General features: G+C 43.3%; 1 protein-coding gene across 19 annotated transcripts in view; it reads right to left on the minus strand.

The window, feature by feature from the left end:
• Nucleotides 1-26,005, minus strand: part of LPP (LIM domain containing preferred translocation partner in lipoma) — a 757,468-nt gene that overhangs the window by 616,835 nt on the left and 114,628 nt on the right. Inside the window, exons 1-2 of one of the 19 annotated variants that reach the window (XM_055568753.1) lie at nucleotides 15,123-16,770; nucleotides 13,133-13,249 (exon numbers count right to left, since the gene is read on the minus strand). The exons of 17 other annotated variants lie outside the window; for them this stretch is intronic. The gene's annotated coding sequence lies outside the window, so the exon portion shown is untranslated. Of the gene's footprint in view, nucleotides 1-13,132; nucleotides 13,260-15,122; nucleotides 16,771-26,005 lie in introns of those variants that run through there. One more of the 19 variants, XM_055568752.1, reaches the window with a different exon arrangement.

The following is a 26,005-nucleotide window of genomic DNA, read 5'->3' on the forward strand; positions in this document are numbered from 1 at the left end:
AAGCTTTTGCACAACAAAGGAAACTATAAGCAAGGTGAAAAGACAGCCTTCAGAAAGGGAGAAAATAATAGCAAACGAAGCACTGACAAAGAATTAATCTCCAAAATATACAAGCAGCTCATGCAGCTCAATTCCAGAAAAATAAATGACCCAATCCAAAAATGGGCCAAAGAACTAAACAGATATTTCTCCAAAGAAGACATACAGATGGCTAACAAACACATGAAAAGATGCTCAACATCACTCATTATCAGAGAAATGCAAATCAGAACCACAATGAGGTACCATTTCACACCAGTCAGAATGGCTGCTATCCAAAAGTGTACAAGCAATAAATGCTGGAAAGGGTATGGTGAAAAGGGAACCCTCTTACACTGTTGGTGGGAATGCAAACTAATACAGCTACTATGGAGAACAGTGTGGAGAGTCTTTAAAAAACTGGAAATAGAACTGCCTTATGATCCAGCAATGCCACTGCTGGGCATACACACCAAGGAAACCAGAATTGAAAGAGACACGTGTACCCCAATGTTCATCGCAGCACTGTTTATAATAGCCAGGACATGGAAGCAACCTAGATTTCCACCAGCAGACGAATGGATAAGAAAGCTGTGGTACATATACACAATGGAGTATCACTCAGCCATTAAAAAGAATGCATTTGAATCAGTTCTAATGAGGTGGATGAAACTGGAGCCTATTATACAGAGTGAAGTAAGCCAGAAAGAAAAACACCAATACAGTATACTAACGCATATATATGGAATTTAGAAAGATGGTAACGATAACCCTGTATGCAAGACAGCAAAAGAGACACAGATGTAAAGAACAGACTTTGGGACTCTGTGGGAGAGGGAGAGGGTGGGATGATTTTTGACAACAGCATTGAAACATGTATATTATCGTATGTGAAACAGATCGCCAGTCCAGGTTCGATGCATGTGACAGGGTACTCAGGGCTGGTGCACTGGTATGACCCTGAGGGATGGGATGGGGAGGGAGGTGGGAGAGGAGTTCAGGATGGGGAACACATGTACACCTATGGCTGATTCATGTGAATATATGGCGAAACCACTACAATATTGTAAAGTAATTAGCCTCCAATTAAAATAAATTAGTTTACAAAGCAACAACAACAACAACAACAAAATGCCCCACTGTTGCTATTTTCAAAGCCTATAAAGCCAATTATCCTAGCAGGACCAGTCCGATCTATGAAGGACATGTCCAGACACAATTTTTTAAAAGACGTGGTCTGACCTAGATAAAGAAATCTGAGACAAGGATTCGAAAGCTGCTTAAGATGACAGAATGCTGAGGGAGGCTTCGAGTCAGCATTGGAGAATCACCACAGCTCAAATCCTGCTGGTCTTGGAATGACTCACAGTGCTCCTGTGATGCCTTCCTGCCCATTCATCACACAACTTTTTTCCATTAGAATTTACTGACGAGGTGCTCCCCAGTCAGGTGGTATGATCAACCCTGCGTCAAAATATGGAAGATATGACTGAAAAGTCACTGATTCCACATACTACACTCACAAAGTCCCAAGGAGAGTAAAATGCTGGTTGAAAGAACACTGGCCTCCATTTCACCTCCACCAGTAAGCAAACACATCACAGTCTGTCTGTTCTGCATATGTTACTAAAGAATTAACTGATTCTGACAAAACCTGATGTGTTATTAAAGACAGATTAGTTAGATGGGGAATATATAATGAAAAGGGCTGGTTCTGCTTAGGGCCTGGGGGCAGGAACAGAAGGTGAGTTTCTGTAGAAAGGCTGGAACCTATAGAGTAAGACAGAGTCTCATAACTGGCCTCATTTTTAGTGGGGATGAGCTAAAAACTCCTGACCTCAGACCCCCTGCCAAGATAACTTCTAAAACAGAACCCATAGCACATACATGTGGAAACAACAAGAATGTTGTTGGCCAAAATAAATACAATGGGCAAAAGCCTGGGGAATAAAAGAAGTGGATGGTCAGGGCACTGAGCTTCAGTTCCCTCGTAGCATCATCAGCTTCCTCTCCAGCTTCCTTGACTCTATTTTCATGTCCTGAGTCTGTCCTTCCCATCCTGGAATCCATGACTTAAAAGTGTTTTTAAAAGCTTCTATTTGAAGCACTGCACAACATAAGTAAACTGAAAACAGTACATTTCAGGATTTCTGAAAACTGGAATTACCCAAAAAGGTTTTCAAAATGGAAATGCCCACGTCCACACCTGAAGATTTAGGAATGAAGACTGAACATCTGAATTCTGGTAAAACTTCCCTAAGCGATACTGATCCATAAACTCAGGTGAGAAACTACTGCTGTAGGGAGCAGTCACCAAACGGAAACTCGGGAGAACCAATGGGAAGGAATGCTACGGGGTACCTGGGCAAGTGTCCCCAGGAGGATCAAGCCCATAGGTAACTTGCATTCATAGTGGACCAAGGGAGAAAAACAAAGACCAGAGAGTGACCAGGGTAACATGCAGATACCCCAAGGGAAGAGCAGTCTGTCCTGTCAAAGACCTCCAGAAAAGAGGATCCACTTAGGAGATCTGGAGGGAGACAAACAGGGAAATCTGGACAGGATTCAGGTTTTGCGGGGTTGGGTTTGCAAAAGGTATTCACCTCAAGAAACCTAATTAATCAGTCTATACAATATATTTCATTTATTATCTTGAAAACAGACAGGAGATAAAAATAGATGAGCATATCCTCTGAGCATTTCTTTAAATATTGCTGTAACAACAACAGGATCCGGATGAACCCTGAATGGGAAGGAATTTGTCATCGGCCCCCAAATCAAAGATGCATAATCTATAATCCATCATGGCCACTAAATTTCTATGACAAATCTCTTCAGCCAAAACAAGGTAGAGTGCTTAGTTAATTACACCTCCCTGATGCCTTTGGATGTCAAAACCAAGTCCAATTCATTTGTCTTATGAGCCCCTATAAACAAATTCTATTGTTTCACTTCAATATGAACACCCGATATTAAACAAAGGATTGACCTGGCCGATGAAACCTAGTCCAAGCGTCCTAGGATATGATCTCCATATTTGTCTATCGTTGTTTCATTTGTGAAGTAGGAAAAACAGACTTCTCTCCACAGTATAAAAGAGAAAGATACTAAGCAGTTGCCAAATAATGAAATGCCTAACTCCAATTGCTAAATTAATTAATGACTTGACATAATTAAAATCTACTGTACATTTCCTTTGTTTTCCATAAGTAACATCTAGTTTCTAACTTGCATCATTAACCTATTCAAATCTTAATCGCATGGATCCCTTCTGCTTTATCCAAAATTCCAAATACGCAAGTCATCTGTTTAATTAGATTCTCCTACCTCTGTTATTATCATAGAAGTTAGGCCTTTACCCTGTGGATTTCCTTATCCTATGACATTCTCTGGAAAGGAGTCTGCACAGAAAGCAAAGAATCTGACATTCACATGTGAAGTTTGAGGTTTTACACTGAGGAGTGGTTGCTGTCTCTGAGATAGGGGTTGATTCTGTGACTGATGGACCTTGAGTTTGAATTATCTAAGTGTGTCCTTCCATCGGTGTTTCCTGAATAAATAACCAGGCTGGCTGGCTGAATTATATCATTCTCAGCTCAGAGAACTGACCCTCACTTCACAATATATCTCAGTCCTTCCTTCCAACCTCCTACTATTGCCCCTAAAAAAAAAAACTGTACTGTAATTTGGGTTGAGGGGCGGAGGAGGTGGCAGAACATCTCTCTTCTACCTTGCTCCAGGCCTCTTCACGTTGACCTCTCCCTACCCTGCCCTTGTCCACAGGGAAGAATGGGTGAGTTATCTAATTATTGAGTCTGGAGAAGAAACTGGCCATGGGCAACTCAGGCCCTTCCTCCCAGTCTTGGGAGATATCTGACTGCAGAAAGAATACCCTCCCTACCGCAAGTACACTGAGCTAAAAGGCCTATACCTCACTCTCCAACTAGTCTTTACCTCCAGCTGCCTAACGAGGCATTACCTTCAACTGGTTTCTAGATGAAACACAAGAACAGGAGGCAGAAGAACAAATGGTGCTAGACTTGATGCTTAAGAGCCAAGGGAGAGGCTAGATTCAGTCTCAGTGAGCCCCCTCGAGCGCTTACATACTACCTAGTCTAACCCACACTGAACATACTTGACCTTGCATGTGGTACATCAGGGCTTCTGCCTTCACAAACACTCATCATTCATCCTCAAACTACCTTTTCAAATCCTTGCCTGGCCCAACCCTGACCCCCAGCCCAGGATCACCCAGCCGTCTCAGATGCTGCCAACCTAGAGATCTCTCCATTCCCTGAATCCTCACTGCTCATTCTCTCTTGGTCTTTATCACTCTGGAAACATTTTTTATTTTGCCTTTTTTAAAAAAATTATTTACTTTTAGTTGGGGGATAATTGCTTTACAAGGTTGTGTTGGTTTCTGCCATACATCAACATGAATCAGCCATAGGTATACACATATCCCCTCCCTCTTGAAGCTCCCTTCCATTTTCCACGCCATCCTACCCTCCTAGGTTGTCACAGCACTAGGCCGAGCTCCCTGCGATACACAGCAACTCCTCATTAGCTACCTATTTTACAGATGTTAATGTATATACTGCTGCTGCTAAGTCGCTTCAGTCGTGTCCAACTCTGTGTGACCCCATAGACAGCAGCTCACCAGGCTCCCCCATCCCTGGGATTCTCCAGGCAAGAGCACTGGAGTGGGTTGCCATTTCCTTCTCCAACGCATGAAAGTGAAAAGCGAGAGTGAAGTCGCTCAGTCGTGTCCGACTCTTAGCAACCCCATGGACTGCAGCCTACCAGGCTCCTCCATCCATGGGATTTTCCAGGCAAGGGTACTGGAGTGGGGTGCCATTGCCTTCTCCGGTAATGTATATATTTCAATGCTATTCTCTCAGTTTGTCGCACCTGCTCCTCCCCACTGCTGTGTCCATAAATCTAATCTCAGACATTTTTATCTGTAAGTCAAATCCTTGGGAGAGTCTTAGTTCCTTCACTGTCAAGTCCCAATCGGCTCCTCCCCACCCATCCTCCCTTCAGTTCAGTGCAGTGCAGTCGCCCAGTCGTGTCCGACTCTTTGCGACCCCATGAACCGCACCACGCCAGGCCTCCCTGTCCATCACCAACTCCCAGAGTCCACCCAAACCCATGTCCATCGAGTCAGTGATGCCATCCAACCATCTCATCCTCTGTCGTCCCCTTCTCCTCCTGCCCTCAATTTTTCCCAGCATCAGGGTCTTTTCAAACGAGTCAGCTCTTCGCATCAGGTGGCCAACGTATGGGAGTTTCAGCTTTAGCATCAGTCCTTCCAATGAACACCCAGGACTGATCTCCTTTAGGATGGACTGGTTGCATCTCCTTGCAGTCCAAGGGACTCTCAAGAGTCTTCTCCAACACCACAGTTCAAAACCATCAATTCTTCGATGCTCAGCTTTCTTTATAGTCCAACTCTCACATCCATACATGACTACTGGAAAAACCATAGCCTTGACTAGACAGACCTTTGTTGACAAAGTAATGTCTCTACTTTTTAATATGCTGTCTAGGTTGGTCATAACTTTCCTTCCAAGAAGTAAGCGTCTTTTAATTTCATGGCTGCAATCACCATCTGCAGTGATTTTGGAGCCCAGAAAAATAAAGTCTGACACTGTTTCCCCATCTATTTGCCATGAGGTGATGGAACCAGATGCCATGATCTTAGTTTTCTGAATGTTGAGCTTTAAGCCAACTTTTTCACTCTCTTCTTTCACTTTCTTCAAGAGACTCTTTAGTTCTTCACTTTCTGCCATAAGGGTGGTGTTATCTGCATATCTGAGGTTATTGATATTTCTCCTGGCAATCTTGATTCCAGCTTGTGCTTCCTCCAGCCCAGCGTTTCTCATGATGTACTCTGCATATAAGTTAAATAAGCAGGGTGACAATATACAGCCTTGATGTACTCCTGCGGCTGCTGCTAAGTCGCTTCAGTCATGTCGGACTGTCTGCTACCCCATAGATGGCAGCCTACCAGACTCCCCCATCCCTGGGATTCTCCAGGCAAGAACACTGGAGTGGGTTGCCATTTCCTTCTCCAATACATGAAAGTGAAAAGTGAAAGTGAAGTCGCTCAGTAAGTGTCCACCTCTTCGTGACCCCATCGACTGCAGCCTACCAGGCTCCCCCATCCCTGGGATTCTCCAGGCAAGAACACTGGAGTGGGTTGCCATTTCCTTCTCCAATGCATGAAAGTGAAAAGTGAAAGTGAAGTCACTCAGTAAGTGTCCAGCTCTTCGTGACCCCATCGACTGCAGCCTACCAGGCTTCTCCGTCCATGGGATTTTCCAGGCAAGAGTACTGGAGTGGGTTGCCATTGCCTTCTCCGTGACGTACTCCTAATGCAAGTTAACTAGCGTTTAGTTAATTAGTGAAAGACGCTCAGTCATGTTTGACTCTTGGAGAAGGTGGTACAGTGATCTTCCAAGAAGGGGAAAGTTGTCCACACACAAAACACAAATAAATGATAAATCCTCTGTATGGCACTAGACACAGTTCCCCAGCCCATCAGCCACAGCCTGACATGGGCTAGGACTCAAATGGCCACCAGGACTCTCTGTCCATGGAATTCTCCAGCGAAGAATACTGGAGCAGGTACCCATGTCCTTCTTTAGGGAATCTTCCCAACCCAAGGATCAAACCCAGGTCTCCAGCATTGCAGACAGATTCTTAATCATCTGAGCCACCAGGGAAGCCCAACCAGCATTTACAGAGAACTTATTAGGTATCAGGCTATCAGGCATGAAACTAAGAGCATCATGATCATTAGCTTGTTTAACTGTCCCCAGGAAGTAGGTACAGTTATCATTCTCTAGAATAAACACAGTCTATGCTCAAAAAGGCTCACCATGCCAAGCACATCTCACTGTGTCTGGTGTAACTATGGGAGGCTTAGAGACCTGAGGCAGAACAGCAGATGGGGATGGGAAGTGAGATTCAGGCACTAAATTCAGTTCAAAACTGAGGTTCCACCTTCACTGCCTTGCCCTTCACCTACACTTGCCCCTGGGTTTAAGGAGAAAAAGAATTCTCAGTTTAAGAAAGAAAAGAAGATGGAGAAAATGAAAGCCCAGGTGGTCACTGCTCCATGAAAAGTCTAATCACTCAGTATGAAAAGGCTCCTCAACCCCAATCCTTGCTCTGAAAACAGAGGTCTGGATCACTGTGGTTTTGTCATGAGATGAATAACAAGCCCCGAGGATTACTCGAATTACAAGGCCCAGACCAGATCCACTCAAATATAGCTGGAAGCTTTCTAGTAACTCTAACCGTGCATGGGGAATGAGCTGCTCAGAGAAGTGACTCACTTACTGGAATCCATGCTGCCTGCATTACTCAGCTGATATTAATACACCCACTTGTTCATTAAAGTTTAATTGGAGTTCATGTGAATTGGTTTCACTGGATATTTAATCAAAGAGAAGTATCTGTGTATGAAGTGTTCACATACAAAGCTAGAAAGCACAGCTCTTCCCCAGCCTCTACACACTCCACTGGCTGCTCCTCTAATACTGTTGACACAGTAAGTTAGTCAGAGAAGGAGGTACAGTGATCTTCCAAGAGAGGGAAAGTTGTCCACACACAAAACACAAATGGCCAGCTCCTCAGTAAGAACTTGCTCCTTTCTGGAGTTCATTATCAAAGCTGCAGGGCTTCTTTTCTCCCTGGGCACCTGTCTCCTAGCCGTACATCTTTATTTTTAAAATGGGTGGATAAGGAAATTAACCATCATTCAACATAATCACACATTTCTCTTGTACTGACAAGCAAACCATGAACACAATCCCAAACGCCTATTTATACAATCAGGGCTGTCAGTAGCCTGTTATTTCTTATTGGATATCTCACTAATCAACATTTCTGGAAGTATGAGTTTTTAAGGCTCCTGAAAAGACTTGTGCATGAAGTTGAGGAGAAATAGATTTCTCCCAAGTCTGGTGGCTCTGGTTCTATGATCAATTTTTCATTAGGAATGGTCACCATGGTTAAGGACATAGGACTTCTGGGCCCAAAACAAACTAAGGTGAGTTAAAAACTTGGTACTCTAGATAGATTTGCTGAAAAAAACCCTCAAAGATTATAGACTGAAAGGCAATATACTGATTTTCTTATTTATTTATTTATGTACTTGGCTGCACCAGATCTTGGCTGTGGCACACGGGATCTCATTCCCTGACCAGAGATTGGACCCGGGCCCTACCTTTGGGAGTGCAGACTCTTAGCCACTGGGCCACGAGGGAAGTCCCGGCAATGTGCTGATTTTTTTGACAGCTTTATTGAGACATAATGCACACACCATACAATTCACCCATTTAAAATCTACAATTTGAGGACTTTGCTGGTGGTCCAGTGGTTAAGACTCTGCTTCCAATGCAGAGGGCACAGGTTCGATCCCTGGTCAGGGAACTAAGATCCCACATGCCGTGCGGCATGGCCAAAAGAATAAATAAAGTCTACAGTTCAGTTTTTAATATAGTCACAGAGTTGTACAACCATTGCCACATCTAATTTAAGAACATTTTCACCGCCCTCAAAGGAAACCCACACTCATTAGCAGTAACTCTCTATCCCCCACCCTATCCCTGCCAGCAATCACTAATCTACTTTCTACCTTTACAGACTTTACAAATTGTCCTATTGTGAACTTTTCATATAAATGGAATTATAGAATGTGTGGCCTATTGTGACTAGGTTCTTTCACTTACCCTAATGTTTTCAAGATTTATTGGTTTTGTACCACTACTGCATTCCTTTCTATTGCTTAATAATACTACATTTTATAGCACATTTCACTTATCTATTCAGCACTCCACCTTTTAAAAATAGAGCTACCAAGGACCAGCAAATTATGTAGCAGCACTCAGCCTGGCAGATAATCTGCTAATCTTCTGAATGATCTAGTCACGATTACGCCATCAGACATGTAAAGTATGTGGGGTTGTGGTAGGGGCTTCACAAATGTGGGAGGAGTTGGCAGAGCCTAGCCGCCCAAGCCGTACTAAAGTTAAGGCTCATCAGGATGACCCGTCTGCACACGCTTTCACAGTTTACAAAGAGCTCTCACTGACGTGATGTAGTTAGACGGTAGTTCCTCAAGGAAGGAGCTTCAGTGTCTGCATCTCTGATTTCCCCAAGACAGCCAGCATCGCTTGGAATGTACTGAACAAACAGTACAAGCAATCACCTCTCCCTCTAGCAAAGCCACTTTTTCAGTTTCTTAAGATATGACCAAGTACCTAGTAATAAGCATGTATTATGTGCCAGGCACCAACATGGTGATTAATAGGATACAACACCTGCCCTACAGGGGTTTAAAATCTAGCAGAAGAGACCAAAGGAATACACACAGGACAAGTCAGGGCCAGATGAACAGCATTAAGGCTGTGAGAGAAACCCAGAGACAGAATCTCTAGCTTATTCCATCTCACTTGCCATGCTCGTGATTTCACTTCTAACCTTGTTTATCGAGTGGGAGCTATTTACAACGTGACAATCAAAGACGGTATGTAGACTTTCATGGAGATAGAGAATTCATAGCTATGAGTATCCTGAAAGAGTACAAACTGATCTGTATCTGGAGTATATAAATCAGAGTCAACTTTAGCACCCACACAAGTAACATCAGCAGATGATGTAGACCAAAAAAACAACCGTCAAAGATGGAGAATCAAGGGGGTCATCTGTCCAAACCTAAAGACTTTCTGCCTCCTTCAAAGCAGGCATTTCAAAACACTGCCAGGAAGCAGGCAATTCACTTAGAGGTTGTCACCTAAGCAACCAGGTACCGTGAAGGAAAGAACAGGCTTCCAAAACACATGTAATCTAACCCATACCCTGAATATTCATTGGAAGGACTGATGTTGAAGCTGAAGCTCCAAAACTTTGGCCACCTAATGTGAAGAGCCAACTCACTGGAAAAGACCCTGATGCTGGGAAAGACTGAAGGCAAGAGGAGAAGGGGATGACAGAGGATGAGATGGTTGCATGGCATTACCAACTCAATGGACAGGAGTTTGAGCAAGCTCCAGGAGATGGAAGGACAGGGAAGCCTGGTGTGCTGCAGCTCATAGGGTCACAAAGAGTCGGACACATCTGAGCGACTGAACAACAACAACAACAACTCATACCCTGGTACATGAGGTCAAGTAATACAGCACTGAATGTATTTGGTGCCATGTGCTTAAGAGACTCAAAGATATTTGCCAAAGAGAACTCAGTCCTCCCTACCCTCTAAGCAAGCAGAGCTGATTCCTAATCATTAAGAAGGTCAAGAGCATCTTCTATTCTTATGTCTTATATTCTGAGGATGCAGCTGAGCTCCCAGATAAAGGCACTATGCCATCAAACAAGAAATTCAACTCATGTTTTTGTTTCTTGGCGTGTAAGAATATATATCTTCCTTGGATCAAACTCATGGAACAGATTAGGTTTCCATGCAAACCAGAAACAATTGATACACCTAATCACTTACAATTTCCACCAGCATGAAACCTTCTTTAATATATTCATCCAATTTGTACATCAGTACAAGTGTTCCTTTTTAAATTCCTATAGCGAGTTTGTGCCTCCTGTTTCCTAATTACCTCATGCAAAAAAGGGAATTTTACCTTCACCTCTCTTGTTCATTAAAGCAAGTTTCAGGAAGTACTTTGACATTTGATTTTTTAAAAACACATGCTGATTTAACAGAAAGTTTTAGAGATTCATTGCTGCTTATACTTGGGGAGAAACAAGTGAATATCAAATCATAGCTAACTTTTTAACCAATGGAAAAAAGAAAACTAAAGGGGAGCATTTTCAGGTTTATTGCAACTCTATATAATCTTGATAGCACTTGATAAGAATGACCTCACTACACTCGAATCAGGACAATGAAGCAGAAAGCAGCCCAGAGTTAAAGGCTCTGGGTTTGCATCCATCGCCACTTTAAGAAAACTCATCTCATCTCTCTGAACTTCAGTTACATCATCTCTAAAAGGGAAATGAATGACAAGCTCTGCCTTGCCTACCTCATGGGGATGCCATAGGGTACACATGAGAAAATGTGTATTTCAGTGCTTTGAAAACCACAAAGCCCCGTACACAATGTGAGGTATTCACAGTGTAAGGTATTATCTTAATGTCTTTTCCTATAAAGACATTTTTAAATGACATGAACAAACACTTTTGCCTTTCTGTTTCTATTTTGAATCAGCTAAGGAAACACCCCCAAAATCAGCACCACTAATTCCAGGAAGCTTCACTCTCTCTCACACACACACACACACACACACACACACAAGCTTTATAATGATAAGTGCTGTGTAAGACAATAAGACCAAGAAAGCACCAGCTCCTGAAGAATCTTCCATCTCTGAGCTATCCTCATGAGAATAACTTTAATATTAGTGTCTTTTAATGTATTGTTTTTTGAAGGCATATGAAGTATATTAGAGTATATCACCTTTCAGAAAGCAGTATGCCAAAATCCCCACCCACCTCCTTTGGGTGCAGAAGAGATGGTCCCAGGAGGAAGCGGCCCCAGCATACCAGTGTCTTCTGGAAAGGAGGGAAGTGGGAGCCAGTGCTGAAGACAGGTTCCAGGGATGTGCAGACTGAGGGAAGACAGACCCTGCCTGGGTGACACAGAAAAAATTCCACCCCACAGGCCAGCTTTGATCAGCAAACCCAGTAGCCACATGATGACACTCCAGGAAGCAGCTTATCAAGGATGTGGCTGTCTTTCACTCCCCACACAGGCTCTATCATCTGAAGTTTACTCTCTCAACTACCATCTACAGATAAGCAAAGATCAAGGACTGAGAAGCCAAAACTTTTCCAAGGTCACGAATGGCTGTGCAAATGCTTTCGATTCCTATGCCCCAGGCTAAACTGGCTCCTGGTCCTTGAGTGATCAGGTCAGGGTCCTAAAACAGCCATAAACCATTCACTTGGTACCCATCTTTCATCATTGTAGCAGGACCAAATAATGAGAGCTAACACAAAGCGCTTGCTGTGCCAGACACGGTGAAATACACTTTACAAACGTTTTTAACTATTAAGTTAATCTTTTAACTCATCTTTTAGCTTATTTCACTCTCACAATGACCCCAGAATGTAAGTACAGGCTATAAAGATGAGAAAATTGAGGTACCAGAGAGATGAAGTTGTTTGCCCACAGTTCTCTAATATCTCATAGTGGACAGTTTTAAACCCTGGTGGTTGCGGCTTCGATGGCTGTTCCTACCTGCACACACAATGCCTGGCCCTGGGTACTTCCCACGCTGGATAAACATCCACCAGGAGCCAGGCACCACTGGAGGCTCTCACATATATTTTCTAATTTATTCTCACAGTGACATTGGGAGAGGGATGCTATCATCCTGAATTTAAAGAAAGACACCAAAACTCGAAGAGGTCATTTAACCAAGGTTTTGACAAACACTAAGAAGCACCTAGGATTTGAACCCTTGTCCAGTTTCAAATTTCTGAACTCTGTAAATACCCAGGTTCTGCCCCAGCTCTGACAGCAGCAAACTACACAGTCCTCTACTCATCATTAGCACTGTCTAGCTATCTACTCATTAATTTTTTGCCAAGTGGTGCAGCAGAAAGAACACATGTTTAGGAGACAGGAAGACCAGAGAGGTTCCATCACTTACTAGCTGTGTGACTTGGACAAGTTATTCAGACTCTCTGTGCCTCAGTTTCTTCATCTAACCAATGAGAACAATGATAATAGTATCTAACACTGCCTTGAAGATTGTGATAAAAATTAAATAAGATTATGAATGTAAAACATTATGATAGGGGCCAATACATAATAAGTGCTTATAAAATAAAAATAAAAAGTCACTAATAATTGCGTGAGACGAAGATAAAATGGCATAATCCAAGAACAATTTCTACCACGGTTTCAATAATATAATAGCTACTCAAAAATAAAAATGATCTTCATGTTCTATGAATTTCCTCTCTGATAGTCTTGAGCTTCACAGCCCTCTCTGATCTAGTCCCTAAACCCCACAGTGGCCAGCACATGCCTTGTACATTAGAGAGATTCAGAGTCAATGATCATATGATCTTTCTCTGAACTTACCAAGGAAAGAAAATCTAAGATGCTAAGGTAACTCCTCTGAAAGTTTGGAAGCTTCAGTTGTCCATTTTCACCCCAAATGTTACCTTCAGGGTAAAAATTATTACCCACAGTTGAAGCCTAAAACACACTGAAAAGCATCAATTGACTGTTCTTATTTATTTCTGACACATTTCTCAAGAAATAAAGGAGAAAAATGATTTCTAAACCTCCATAGTTTTAAATCTTACGTCTTTCTTCTCTACAAAGATCATCACATTACTTAATAAAATCATGTATTTTGCACGGGTCCTCTGCAGATGTTAGTCACAGGGCTTTCCTAAGTCTGTCACTAACGTGCAAGAGAGAGGAGGTAGAAAGGGGAAGAGAGAGAGGTACAGAGAGAGAGAGAGGTTGGAAACACAAGAAATGGAGGATATTTGATATTAACAGAAAATTCATATGGCAGAACTGCTTTAACCAGGACACCAAAGGAAAAACAGCTATAAGAATGCATCATTAGATAGGGAAGAAAGAAAAAAAAATCGTATGTGTGCACGTGTGTGTGCCCATGTATGTGTATATGGATGTGTGTGCATGCATGCATGAACATTTATGTAAAAGACCTAGGGCCAGACCACAGGGCAGGAAAAACAGTGCCCATACCAGGGCTTCTGGGCAACGTGTGAAGGGTCATGATGCTGCCAGGGCCCTGGGGGCTGGAAGACTGGATCTGCAGCCCAGCTCTGCCATCCAACTTTCCCATCTGGAACAAGTTGCCATTCCTCAGTCTCCCACACTCAGAATGGAGCCCTCGCCAGACTGGTTTGAGAGCTAAGTAACAAAAGAGATGTGAACATGTTGTGGAAACATCTGTACAAACATAAATGGGCATTACTATCCATTTATTACAATGCTGAGGAGAGAGACTTTTCATCTGAGCCACTGTGCCTCACAAGTGGAATCTATTCCCATCCCAGCCTGCTTTTAGCACAGAAAGAAGGGATGTAGACAGTTTTCCAGAGAGGCAATGCTTTTTAATTTCTCTATTATTTCCAAAACAAAAAAGCAAAAACCTGCCCCCTCTTTTGTTTTTCCAAATAAAAATAAATTATAACCCTAACTTGCTAATAAATGCAGGCTGGAGCTGTCCTTAAGTAAAAGCTTTTGATAACAAATTGCCTGCACTAACTGCTATTTTACTGCTGAATTTTTTATTGTTGCTTAAGCATAGCAATTATGCTAATAAGCCTGGGAGGATGGTACATCGAGTATTGAATCTGACAGATAAAATACTCAATAAAATGCTAATCTCACCTGAAAATTGGAATCAGACAGCCTTATTAGTATTTATGGATATGGCATCTTAAACATGTTTTGGTTTTTTTTTTCTTTTTCAGATAAGTATATATGAAATCAATGTTGTCTCCTAATATAGTCTGCCACTGCTAGGCCTCCGTGTGCTTTAAATTCGAGAAGACGGTTCCTCACTGCTTCAACCTTGCTTCCTGATGGAGAAACAAGAGCTTATTGGTCATCTCTGCCACAGAAAGAATAGGGCAATAAAATGTGTTTCTTCCTGCACCTCCCTTTCTCTCCCCCCGCCCATCTAATCCCCTCAAAAAGGAAAGGTAAGAACTGTCTTTCTGAGCAGAAAGAGAAGGCAGATTTGACAGTAACAAGAACCATTTGTCAAACCATCTGGCTTCTCTCTTCACCTGACAGGAGGGAAGAGTGATGTGTCAGAAAGAACATGGAATTGAGGATTCAAAGAGCTGGCTTTCTCGCCTTGAGTTCTGCCATTTCCTCCATGGGAGGCCCTAACAGGAATCAGTGTCCTACACAGGGACCTTCTGAGTCCAAAGTTCAAGTCCTTATGAGAAATGAGTCTCTACGGGGGACATAAAAAATGGGGGCCAAAGCCCCAGTGTATATGAAGAATGAAATATTATAAGCCAAGGTAGACACATCAGGGGAATGTGAGATTCTTGAACTTGTTACATTTACATGGTACCTCCGTATTGTGTATCCTCAGGATATATTTAAACTGGTCCAGGCTTAAATTCAGAGATCTCAGACACCAAATACAAACAGTAAGCAAGACTGGATGGTCTACCAACTGTTCTCAGGAATTTTACTGGTTCTCTTCTTTAGGATCAATATATTAACTCAGGAAAGGAACAAAGAAGAGAAGTCAGCTTCCTATTTCAAGCAGCATAAACTAATGCTGAATATCACAATATTATTTATGAAAAAAATCCTTTTCTCCTTTATTTCCATAAGAACCACATAAGGCAGGAAAGAGAAAATTCTCTTCTCCAGAGGCTGCCGTAGATAAGAAAATTAAGAATCAGAGAGGATTTCCTCCCCCAGTCAGAGCACATGGGTTCTGGGGTCAGGACAAATAGTTTCGCCTTCTGACTAATTCCAGCCTGCCACTAGGCACACGCGGGTCTTCTGGGTCTTGGGCCCGTTGACTCACCCCAAACCCAAATACCCAAGCTACGAGTCACTGCTGGACAGGAGAGGCAGTGAGCAGGAACCTCAACACCCACAGCCGCCATGCCAGCGCCTTCGCCCACCACCTTCAAGGTTTCCAAAAGCTGACACCCTTCCAGAAGTCTCTATCTCCCCTTGTTAGGTCATAGGCATGGACAAATCTGGCTTTCATGGCATGCAGGAATGTGACAGGTTGTGACAAAACTGGGCACAGATCCCAGGACTCAAAAATTCACTCTGGGGCCTTACAGAATTACTGTCCTCTATAATCCCCCATTTCTTCCTTTGGGCCCTTTCACCTTTCCAAGACCAAAGAGGTCCCTTGACCATTAGCAGAAAGGAGAAGGGAGAGAAAATGGGCTCCAAAGAGTCAGGGTTGAATACAACTTAGAATCCTCATGCCCCTTTCTTCAGCAAATCTTCACAATACAGACAAAGCTGTGGTGAATTTTATTATCCCCATTTTGCAGATGAAGAAATAAAGGACTAAAAGTTCATAGATTCCTCACAGATAACACAAAAGCTCGGTGATCCTCAGCCCAGAGCTGGGGAAATGCCAGTACAGGTAGGTGGTCAGCCCAAGGCAAGGTAGCGCCACACAATCAGTAGAGTCTACAATCGTTAATCACAATGTTCCAAGACACACCACCTCCAAATAAGAGAAAATGTTGGCATCACTTTAATATTAGTGATCCACACCACCCAAGGGAGCTGACCAACTCATCATTTTCCCTCCTACTTCACACAGATAGAAATAAAATCCAAGTCCAGACACCCCTTTATCTTTATTATACCAGGACCAACACTGCAATTTTCAAAGCAACATCACAACAAATTCATCATGTAGGGATCACTATCTTCCAATTTACAGGAGGAAAAAGCCAGGCACTAAGAAGTATATTCACTCGCCCAATTCTCAGAGGTCTCTGAAAACATGACCAGCACTCAGATCCATGCCCCCTGTTCTTTCCACTTGATTAAGCCACCTCTGAATTGCCAGGGCTGCCATCTCTTTAGTAAACAACCTCGGCAGAAAGTCAGTTCTGAACTGAGACATCTCCCAACAGAGTAACGATTCGAGTCATACTTCGAGGAATAATTTCTGGGAAAGCAGAGGAGGTGATGCTATCAAACAGTGAAACTCAAAACTCCTACTCACTACCTACCGGGGAGGGAGCAGGAAATGGGGCCGAGGCCCCTTCCCTCCGTGCTCCCCCTGCCCATTTCTGTCACTTACAGTCATTACTAAACTTAGCACTTTAAGCAAATGAAAGATATTTCCTAGCGGCATAGCCTTGGGTAAGTCCCCAATCTCTTTGGTCCTATTACTGACACACAGTCAAGCACATAGGCACACACACAGGTGCACATATACACACCTAAGACCACCCCTGCCTTCCCTTAGTGGGATGGTGACAACAGAAAGCCCCTGTTTCATTTACCCTGCGCAACCCTGCAGGAACACCCTCATTGTTCATGCGGTGTCCCCAGCCTCTGCACCCAACACGCTGACCAGAACCCTCCACTACCTCCTTCCTTGGGCCTCCCAATTTCCAGCCTCCTTCTGCTAAGCCCCGCTTCCCAATCCTCACCTGCCACTCTCCTCTGTTAGGTCTGGTCACTTCTTCCCTGCACAAGCACTAACTTCTCTCCCCATCACCAACTGCTACACTCCCCTCACACCTGAAATCCACCTTCCTCTAAATGAAATACTGCCAGCCCTTCAACAAATGAAAGCTCTTCAAACACCCTCCACCAGAATAGCTGCATTTCTCCACATGCTCTTGATTTTGTATCCTACTAAAATCAGCACCTCTATAACTAAGTCTATTTCATAAGTGAGAAAAAGGTTTTGTGCCCAGAATACAAGAAGTATGGCACTACAAGGACCTTCAGTCAAACCCCCAAGGAGGCTGCCCCAAACTGGAGAAGCTGCGGCAGTGGGGAGTCAGTCCCCGGGTCAGACACTAAGAAACTCCACCATGCTGGGTCTTATACAAATGTTCTCCAATCTTTACAACTTAGCATGCAAGGTATATTCAATCCCCAATAAAACCCATTTAAACCGGGACTCAGAGAGATTTAGTATTAATAACTCAGCCCCACTAGAGTTGTGTGTGTGTGTGTGTGTGTGTGTGTGTGTGTGTGCATGCGCACGCGCACACATGCTCAGTCATGTCTGACTCTTTGTGACCCCATAGACTTTGTAGCCCACCAGGTTCTTCAGTCCATGGGATTTTCCAGAAAAGAATACTGGAGTGGGTTGCCATTTCCTTGTCCAGGGGATCTTTCTGACCCAGGGATTGAACCTGCATATTCTGTGTCTTCTGCATTGCAGGCGAATTCTTTACCAAGTGCGGCACATACTATCCTAATTCACAAGGCTACTGAAGCTCAGGTTTATAAACAAATCTGTACAATTTCACTGAGATTCTGTGTTATTGAGCAGGGTCTAGTGCTCTGCCAGATGCTTTGCGAAAATAATCTTGGGTAACATACCAAAAAAACCCTGCCCAGTAATTCTTAGTGTCCCATTTTACAGATCTGAAAACTAAAGCCAAATACCAAACAATATGTGTCTGGCACATTTAGGACTAGAACCAGGGGTCTCGGACTTGCTCTTTTTCTCTTTCCTCTGCATCACACATCTTCTTTATACCTAAAGTCTCTGTGGTGTGTTAAACATAATGGGTTTTTCTATGCATGAGTCACTAGAAGCAACCTTCAGCAGTCCACGCAGAATCTGCACTGCAAGTCAGGAAAAGGTGCTTCACAAGCAGCAATCTAGTTCAGATCACAACAGTAATGGTGGAAGGTGGATTTTTGGAGCATGCCATGTGAGCACAGGCTGACCCTGGACTGTTCCCAAGGGTCAAAGTCACTCAGCTTCACAAATGCACATGTTGGCTTGTCCACCATCCTTGTAGCAGGGGCAACTTCAAGAAGTTTCATAATCAAACTCAGAAATCCAGAGGTCATCAAGTACACCTCCTCTTCAAAAGGAAATCTTTCCAATAGAAGGATTTGATAGCCCCAAAAACTTGAGGATGAGAAGAAGAGATGGTGCATCTTGACCTAATCTCACTGGAATGTCACCAGCATCTTAGGTAGATACCACCTTTGCCTCTGGGAGAACAGGATTAAGAAGGACCCAGGGGAAAGTTGATAGCTGCTCTTAAAAGCTATAGGCCCCTAAATCAGTTCCCAGGAGACCTTCTAATTCCTTGGGTTAACTGTAGGTAACGTTCCAATCCCTCAGGCCTCCTTAGTAAGTCAATTTAACACACATTTACAGAGTACGTAAACATGCCAGCTACTGAGTTATGCTCCAAAGGCTGAGAGATACCTGCCTTCTGCAGATCAGAGCTCAGAAACACATATCACCCATTAAAATACAAGATGGTTTGAGAAAGAGTCTCTGAAAATACAAACCATGGGATGGTGGATGTAGGAGGAAAGAGACTGATTCTTAATGGAAAAGCTGATGTTTCTGAGAAGGTGGAATTTGAGCTGGGTATGGAAGGATGTTGGCTTCCCTAGTGGCTCATATGGTAAAGAATCTGCCTGCAATGCAGGAGTCACAGGAGACACAGGTTCTATCCCTGGGTCAGTAAGATCCCCTGGAGGAGGGCATGATTCTGTCCTTAGATGCAATTCTGTCCTGTAGAATCCCACGGACAGAGGAGCTTGGTGTGCTACAGTCCACAGGCTTGCAGACACAACTAAAGCAACTTAATACATGAGCATGCATGCTTGGATCACTGTACTGAAACCCTTTGCTGTACACCTGCAATACTGTAAGTCAATTATACTTCAATTAGAAAATATATACATCGAACATGGCACTGCAGCTTCAAGTGACTGTTTCAATTATGAAAGTCTTGGCACTATTTTGAAAATACAAGAAATGTAAACTTCATATGAATAATTTTTGAGTTTCTTCTTGGGAGAAAAAAAGGATGAGGGAGTAGGAAGAGGTTTGGTAAGTGGTGGAAAGTGTCTCAAACTCACCCACTCCCTGCATTCTCACTCTTAAAATACATTTCAAGCTCCTCATGTCCCTTGGACTGCAAGGAGATCCAACCCGTCCATCCTAAAGGAGATCAGTCCTGGGTGTTCATTGGAAGTTGAAGCTGAAACTCCAATACTTTGGCCACCTGATGCGAAGAGCTGACTCATTTGAAGAGACCCTGATGCTGCGAAAGATTGAGGGCAGGAGGAGAAGGGGAGGACAGAGAATGAGATGGTTGGATGGCATCACTGACTCAATGGACATGGGTTTGGGTGGACTCCGGGAGTTGGTGATGGACAGGGAGGCCTGGCGTGCTGGGGTTCATGGGGGTCGCAAAGAGTTGAACACGACTGAGTGACTGAACTGAACTACTCAGGTTAGTGTGTATTCACTCATTGACCCATATATTAATCCACTGCCTATTTCACAATCCACTCGACATGTCTCCATAATCTACCCTACATGTCTCCATATTTTTATCCATAAATATGTAAGATTTTTAAATGTTTTATTAAATACAAATGTCTCCCTGCTAAGAGTAACGAGAGCAACATTTACTGAATGTGCAAGGTGTTCTTTTAGGAACTTCACATGCATTATTTCAGAGTCTTTCTCTGTTCTATCATTATACGTGTGCATGCGTGCTCAGTCATGTCTGACTCTTTGCAACCCCATGATCTGTAGCCCACCAGGCTCCTCTGTCTATAGGATTTTCCAGGTAAGAATACTGGAGTGGGTTGCCATTTCCTACTCCAGGGGATCTTCCTGACCCAAGGATGGAACCCACATCTCCCGCGTCTCCTGCCTTGGCAGGCAGATTCTTTACCACTGAACATGGGAAGCCCCGTGTTCTATCATTATCCCCCAGTTTATAGAAGAGAGAGCTGAGTTACAGAAAGTAAGCAACTTGCCTAAGGTCATGTGGCTACTAAGCAGAGGACTCTGGATTTAAACTCAAACAACCTGACTCTAAAGCCTGCTGGGCTACTACTACTGTGTGTACGACATCACTTGAATCCATCATTTGATTAACTCAAAAAGGTAAATGGCGAGGGGACTCTGTTTTGGCTCCTGGTGCACATGGCTTCCTTTCAAAGGCTCTAAATCACCTGTCAAAAAAAAACAGTCTAGAATTATACCAGGAATCAGGATAAAGTCAGCAGATCCTAGACTCTGGATACTGGTTTGTCGGTTTTATTTTGTTTGTTTGTTTTTTGATAAATGATTTCTATTTCCTCATCTCTCACTTCCGGCATGTCTGCTGATTTTCAGTTTCCTCAGAATTACTGGCAGTTCTTCCATGGTCACCTCAGCCATTCTCCATATCCTGAGACGTAGCATGCATGGTCCATGAGCTCCGAAATCATTTGGTAGAGCAGACTGCTCTCTTGCAACATCCTTTTCCACCGTGGACATCAATTTCTTCTTAATGACATCGATTCTACACTTCCAAGCTTACAGATCATCCCCCTTCCCTGGATAGAGATGACTGACAGAGGCAGAAACAGTCACCCAGCACAGTTTTCTGTCTGTCATCTGGGCCGTTACGTCACCCTCCCCAGGTTACAGAATGCCAGGTGTCCCCACTAAAGGACCCCCTCCCCTGGAGCCCATTCTAATCCCATCCCTGCCCAGAAAGGAACTGAAAATGAAAGGCTGTGATTGGCTGCCAATTACATCATTGCTCTACAGGCCTGACTGAACTCTTAATTAATTGAATGCCACTTTACTTCCGTAACAGACTCCATGGACAAATAAATAACCACAAAGAGAACAACTTAGGGTGAAGACAGTAATAAACCAGAGCCTCTGGCTCAGGTTAGGAAAAGGAACCATTTGCTGGGGTCACCTGTCATTAAGAAAGATTTGGTCACCAGGTGAGCACACACAGTTTTCTATATTAAATTAGAGAAGTGATTCAAAGGGGACTGGTTTCAGCTGACAAGAGCAAAGAGAAAATCAATTTCGGGTTGCCAGGACAACTAGACTTTCCCTGCAAGAATAAATTTGAAAAAGCTCTAAAATCTGACAACTAAATGTTTCCTCACATTACATCATATCCCTAAAACGTGTGTTGAACCAGTGAGATAATCAAGCCTGCTAATTACTTTCTACAACATCCATAAGACACAGGGTTGATGGTCTTGGCTCCAGTCTGGCTTTCTTCTCACAGTCCCGCTCAGTACCTCAGCTTTATAGTGAATGAGGACTATGTGCTTCTCCAAATAAATCTGAAGGCTTAACATTGTCAGGTTGTCCTTGGATGTTAAAAAAGGGCAGGTGAGCACCTTTTGAGTACACATCCCCTAAAGACTGACAACCTGACCTTCAAGGACTTGCCTCAACTCGGGGCACTTGTATTATTGTGCTTAGCATTTCTGTATTACTTTACATTTGCAGAGTGCCTTCCAGTGACTGAGATGGACACCCATGTTCCTTGTCATATAATTCGCCAACTACCCCTTCCAAAGAAGGGGTTCAAAGTCATAGAATCATCCTTAACACAATGTTAGATCTAAAGGGGCTTGGGAGACAAACGCTGTTTTACCAGAGACTGAATCCAAGACACATATAGGCAAAGTGACAGCTCAAGGTCAGCACAGATGGTCAACAGCCGAGTCAGGACTGGAATCCAGGTCTTTTGATAATGGCTTCTATGCAATTTCTTTAAATAGCTGCCATCATTCCACCTCTGCCTGAGAGACTCTGGGAGCTGAAGTTAAGTCCACTTGATCTCCTATTAATCCTCATGAGGCAATGACCCCAAATGGCCTTATCCCAGGAGTTCAAAGTCCTGACCCCAGATCCAATAATATCTGATGAGATGAGCCTTCTCTATGCATTTATGTTCTCAGAAGGCTGAATATCAACTTACCTCCAGGGGCTATTAAAAACAAGAACAGCTAATAAATCACTGGAAAGCACTTTGCAAATGTAAAGTAATACAGAAATGCTAAGCACCAATAATACAAGTGCCCCGAACTGAGGCAGGTCCCTGGAGAGCACAATGACTGTGTTCTCCACCATCCACCAGAGGATGCAGAAGCCATGCCTCGCTCCAAACTTCATTCTCTTCCCTTAGAAAGAAAGAAAGTGCATGTGTTAGTTGCTCAGTCATGTCCAACTCTTTGCAACCTTGTAGACTACAGCCCACCAGGTTCATCTGTCCATGGAATTCTCCAGGCAAGAATACTGGACTGGGTAGCCATTCTCTTCTCCAGGGCATTTTCCCAACCCAGGGATAGAACCTAGCCGGGTCCACTGCACTGCAGGCAGATTCTTAACCATCTGAGACTGCTCCCTATTGTCAAATATGCCTCTGGATGTAATTGTCTTATGATAGATACAGGAGAAAGCACTTGCTATCAATTCATATGGTCAGAGAGTTTTGCCAAGATTGGAGAAACACCTACAGGAGATCAGAATCAAACAGATGGAAAAGTAAATGTCAAGCTGTCCCTCACTGGTGATAAACCAAGTAAACTATGAAAAACAATGAGCCCATCTGAAGGTGCTTTCAGGGGGTTCAGCCTTAAGAGCCAATTTTGAATCTGGTGGGAGGTCAGAAGAATAAAGCACACCCTCAAGGGCTCTGGCTGCAGGTGCCAATGGGAGAAAGAGGTGAGGACAGAGCACTCCTTCCATTCAATACCTGGTCCTTGACTCTCGTTAGCAAGGTGAGCAGAAAAGAGTAGGAGAGGGAACCAGGGGTGAGTAGAGTAACTCAGACATCAAAAGCTGGTGTCTGAGAGACATGACTTCTAACTCTGACCCTGCCATCATATGCTTTGTGATGCTGGGCAAGTTACTTAAACCTCTCTAAGCCTCCGTTTCCTCATCTATTCAACATATATAATACTACTACCTACTGCACAGGCTGGCTTTGAGGATTGTTCAGCCGCTTAGCTGTGTCCGATTCTCTGCAACCCTACGGACTGTAGCCCGCCAGGTTCCTCTGTCCGTGGGATTTTCCCAGCAAGAATACTGGAGTGGGTTGCCATTTCCTCCTCTAGGGGCTGTGAGGATTAAATGAAAGGAAATATGGGGGAAAATTTACCCAGTGCCTGACATTTAGAACATGTGCAATAAATGTGAGTTGTCATGCTAACCAGAGAGGCTGGAGGCTGGAAGCTAGCACAGAAAAAAAGGCAAATAGTAAAACATAAAGTTAGAGGTAAAGATCATGGGAACAGAGAAAAGAAGCTCAGTCTTACCAGTTCTACTTTGTATCCACTAGGGAGTTATCAGGTCACATTCCTGAGTTTTAAATTTAGGGGTGAATGACAATAATTTAGAAATGGTCAAGCATCTGAAAACCTCGGACTTGAGTGGAAATCCAGGAACACTTGAAAAATTCAACCACCTGGTCAATGTAGAGGTCCATTCTCGGCATTTGAGCCAATAAAATCCAGGATTGAGTAGTAAATGTGGCTCCAAGATTCTCATCCCAAAACAAGAAACGAATTTTAGTTTTTGTAAAATGCTTCCCCCCTACCCCCAGTTCATTTAACATACTTTATAGCACACATGGACACAGTCCATACCACTAAGAGAAGTAAGAAATGGGCACAAGAACCATGAAATTGGGACTTCCCTGGCGGACCAGCAGTTAAGACTCTGTTCTTCTGCTGCAGGGCGTGCAGATTCAATCCCTGATCAAGAACTAGGATCCCACATGCTGCGGTCAAAAAAAAAAAAAAAAAAAAAAAAAAAACAAGAACCATGAAATTAAAGAGTGGTCCCATTAAGTCAAGCCCAGATAAAGAGACATGAGACTTAGAAGAAGCAAAAGAAACTAAATTTACTGAGCTTCTATTCTGCCAAAGATGCATAAGAATTAAGAGAGGAGAGGATCAAGGAAGATTTTCTGGAAGAAGTCCCTTTGAGCTGATCATCTGCTGGGGCACCTAGAATTTGGGGCCACATCCTTTTCTTCAGCAAGATCGTGACAATGCAGTGCCACTGGATGGGGAACCAAAGCCCCAGAACTACTGGTCTTCCTTCCCTCCAGGTTCCAATCTGCAACACGAGCAACTACCCACCATTCCACTAAGAGAGAAGCAGAAGCACAGGGAAGCTAGGGAGGGAGCTCGAAGTTGGAATCAAGCCAGTGTCAAGGCTCAATGCACCCGCAGGTACAAAGCAAAGCAGACATGAAAAGGAGACAAAAAAAGGGATCAGAAGAAAATATGGGCTTCCTGGTTAAACAGAGTGAGAGAATAAACGGTCAGGTTATGAAGGGAGGAAAAAGAAATGAGAGACAAGAGAAAGAGTAGGAGGAAAGGATGAAAGGAAAGAGTTGGTGTGTTGTTTGTTTGTAGTGTTTATTTCTGTAAGCATACTTCTGCCACGTCATTTTTAAAAAAATCATACTTGGGTTAAATCATTCAGATGTTAGCTTGAGAGAACTTTGTTTTATTCTCTGACCAGCATCGAGAAGAGTTCCTGGAATATAGTAGGTGCTGAATAAATATTTACTGATTGAATGAATAATGCTCAGCTACAGTGGGTCACTGTTGCTGAGAAGAAAGAGGCTTTGAAAGTCACCAAGAAAAATAGCAAGATTCTGTTTATACTTCAGTTCACTTGCTTTTATAGGTGGGAGGACACAGGTGAAAACAGAGTTAGTGCAGGGCTCCAGGGGGCAGTCACCATATGATCACCAAATTTCAATCAGACTGACCCACACCTGAGGACAAAGGGAAGGTAGGCCATTCCCTGGATGAAATTCATCTGAATCGGATGGTTCAAAGCCAGGATGAACACTGGCCATTTCACTGTCTCCTTTGGAGAAAGGTGCCATTTCCCACTGCTTGAGAATATCAATGCTCTGGAAGTAAAATAGAGGTGACTAGACTTCCCTTGTAGCTTAGTCAGTAAACAATCTGCCTGCAATGTGGGAGACCAGGGTTCAATCCCTGGGCCAGGAAAATTCCCTGGAGAAGGAAATGGCAATCCACTCCAGTATCCTTGCCTGGAGAATCCCATGGCCAGAGGAGTCTGGCAGACTACAGTCCATGGGTTCGCAAGAGTTGGACACGACTTAGCAACTAAACCACCACCACCACAAACTTCATAAATGAAATTAGTTGAGAAAAAGGACAGGATCTAGAAAGGACTAGATTTAAGCACTGAATTGAAGCCTGCCTAGAAGACTTGCCTATCAATTTTCATGGTGTTCCTTCAATCATTCTCTTAACAGTAACTGGAAGGCTAACTTCCCAACTAGTTCAGAAAGTAACTTTGCCCATAATGAGGAATAGAACAGTGACTTGAAGATGGAAACACTAATTACAAAATGATGAAACGAGCTAATAGCAACCACTTCACTCTTCCATCATAAGCTGTATCAGAAGTTTCCATAGCCTGCAAGGTCGGCACTTCTT

This window comes from Bubalus kerabau, chromosome 2, assembly GCF_029407905.1.
Source record: "Bubalus kerabau isolate K-KA32 ecotype Philippines breed swamp buffalo chromosome 2, PCC_UOA_SB_1v2, whole genome shotgun sequence".
NCBI classification, from domain to species: domain Eukaryota; kingdom Metazoa; phylum Chordata; class Mammalia; order Artiodactyla; family Bovidae; genus Bubalus; species Bubalus kerabau.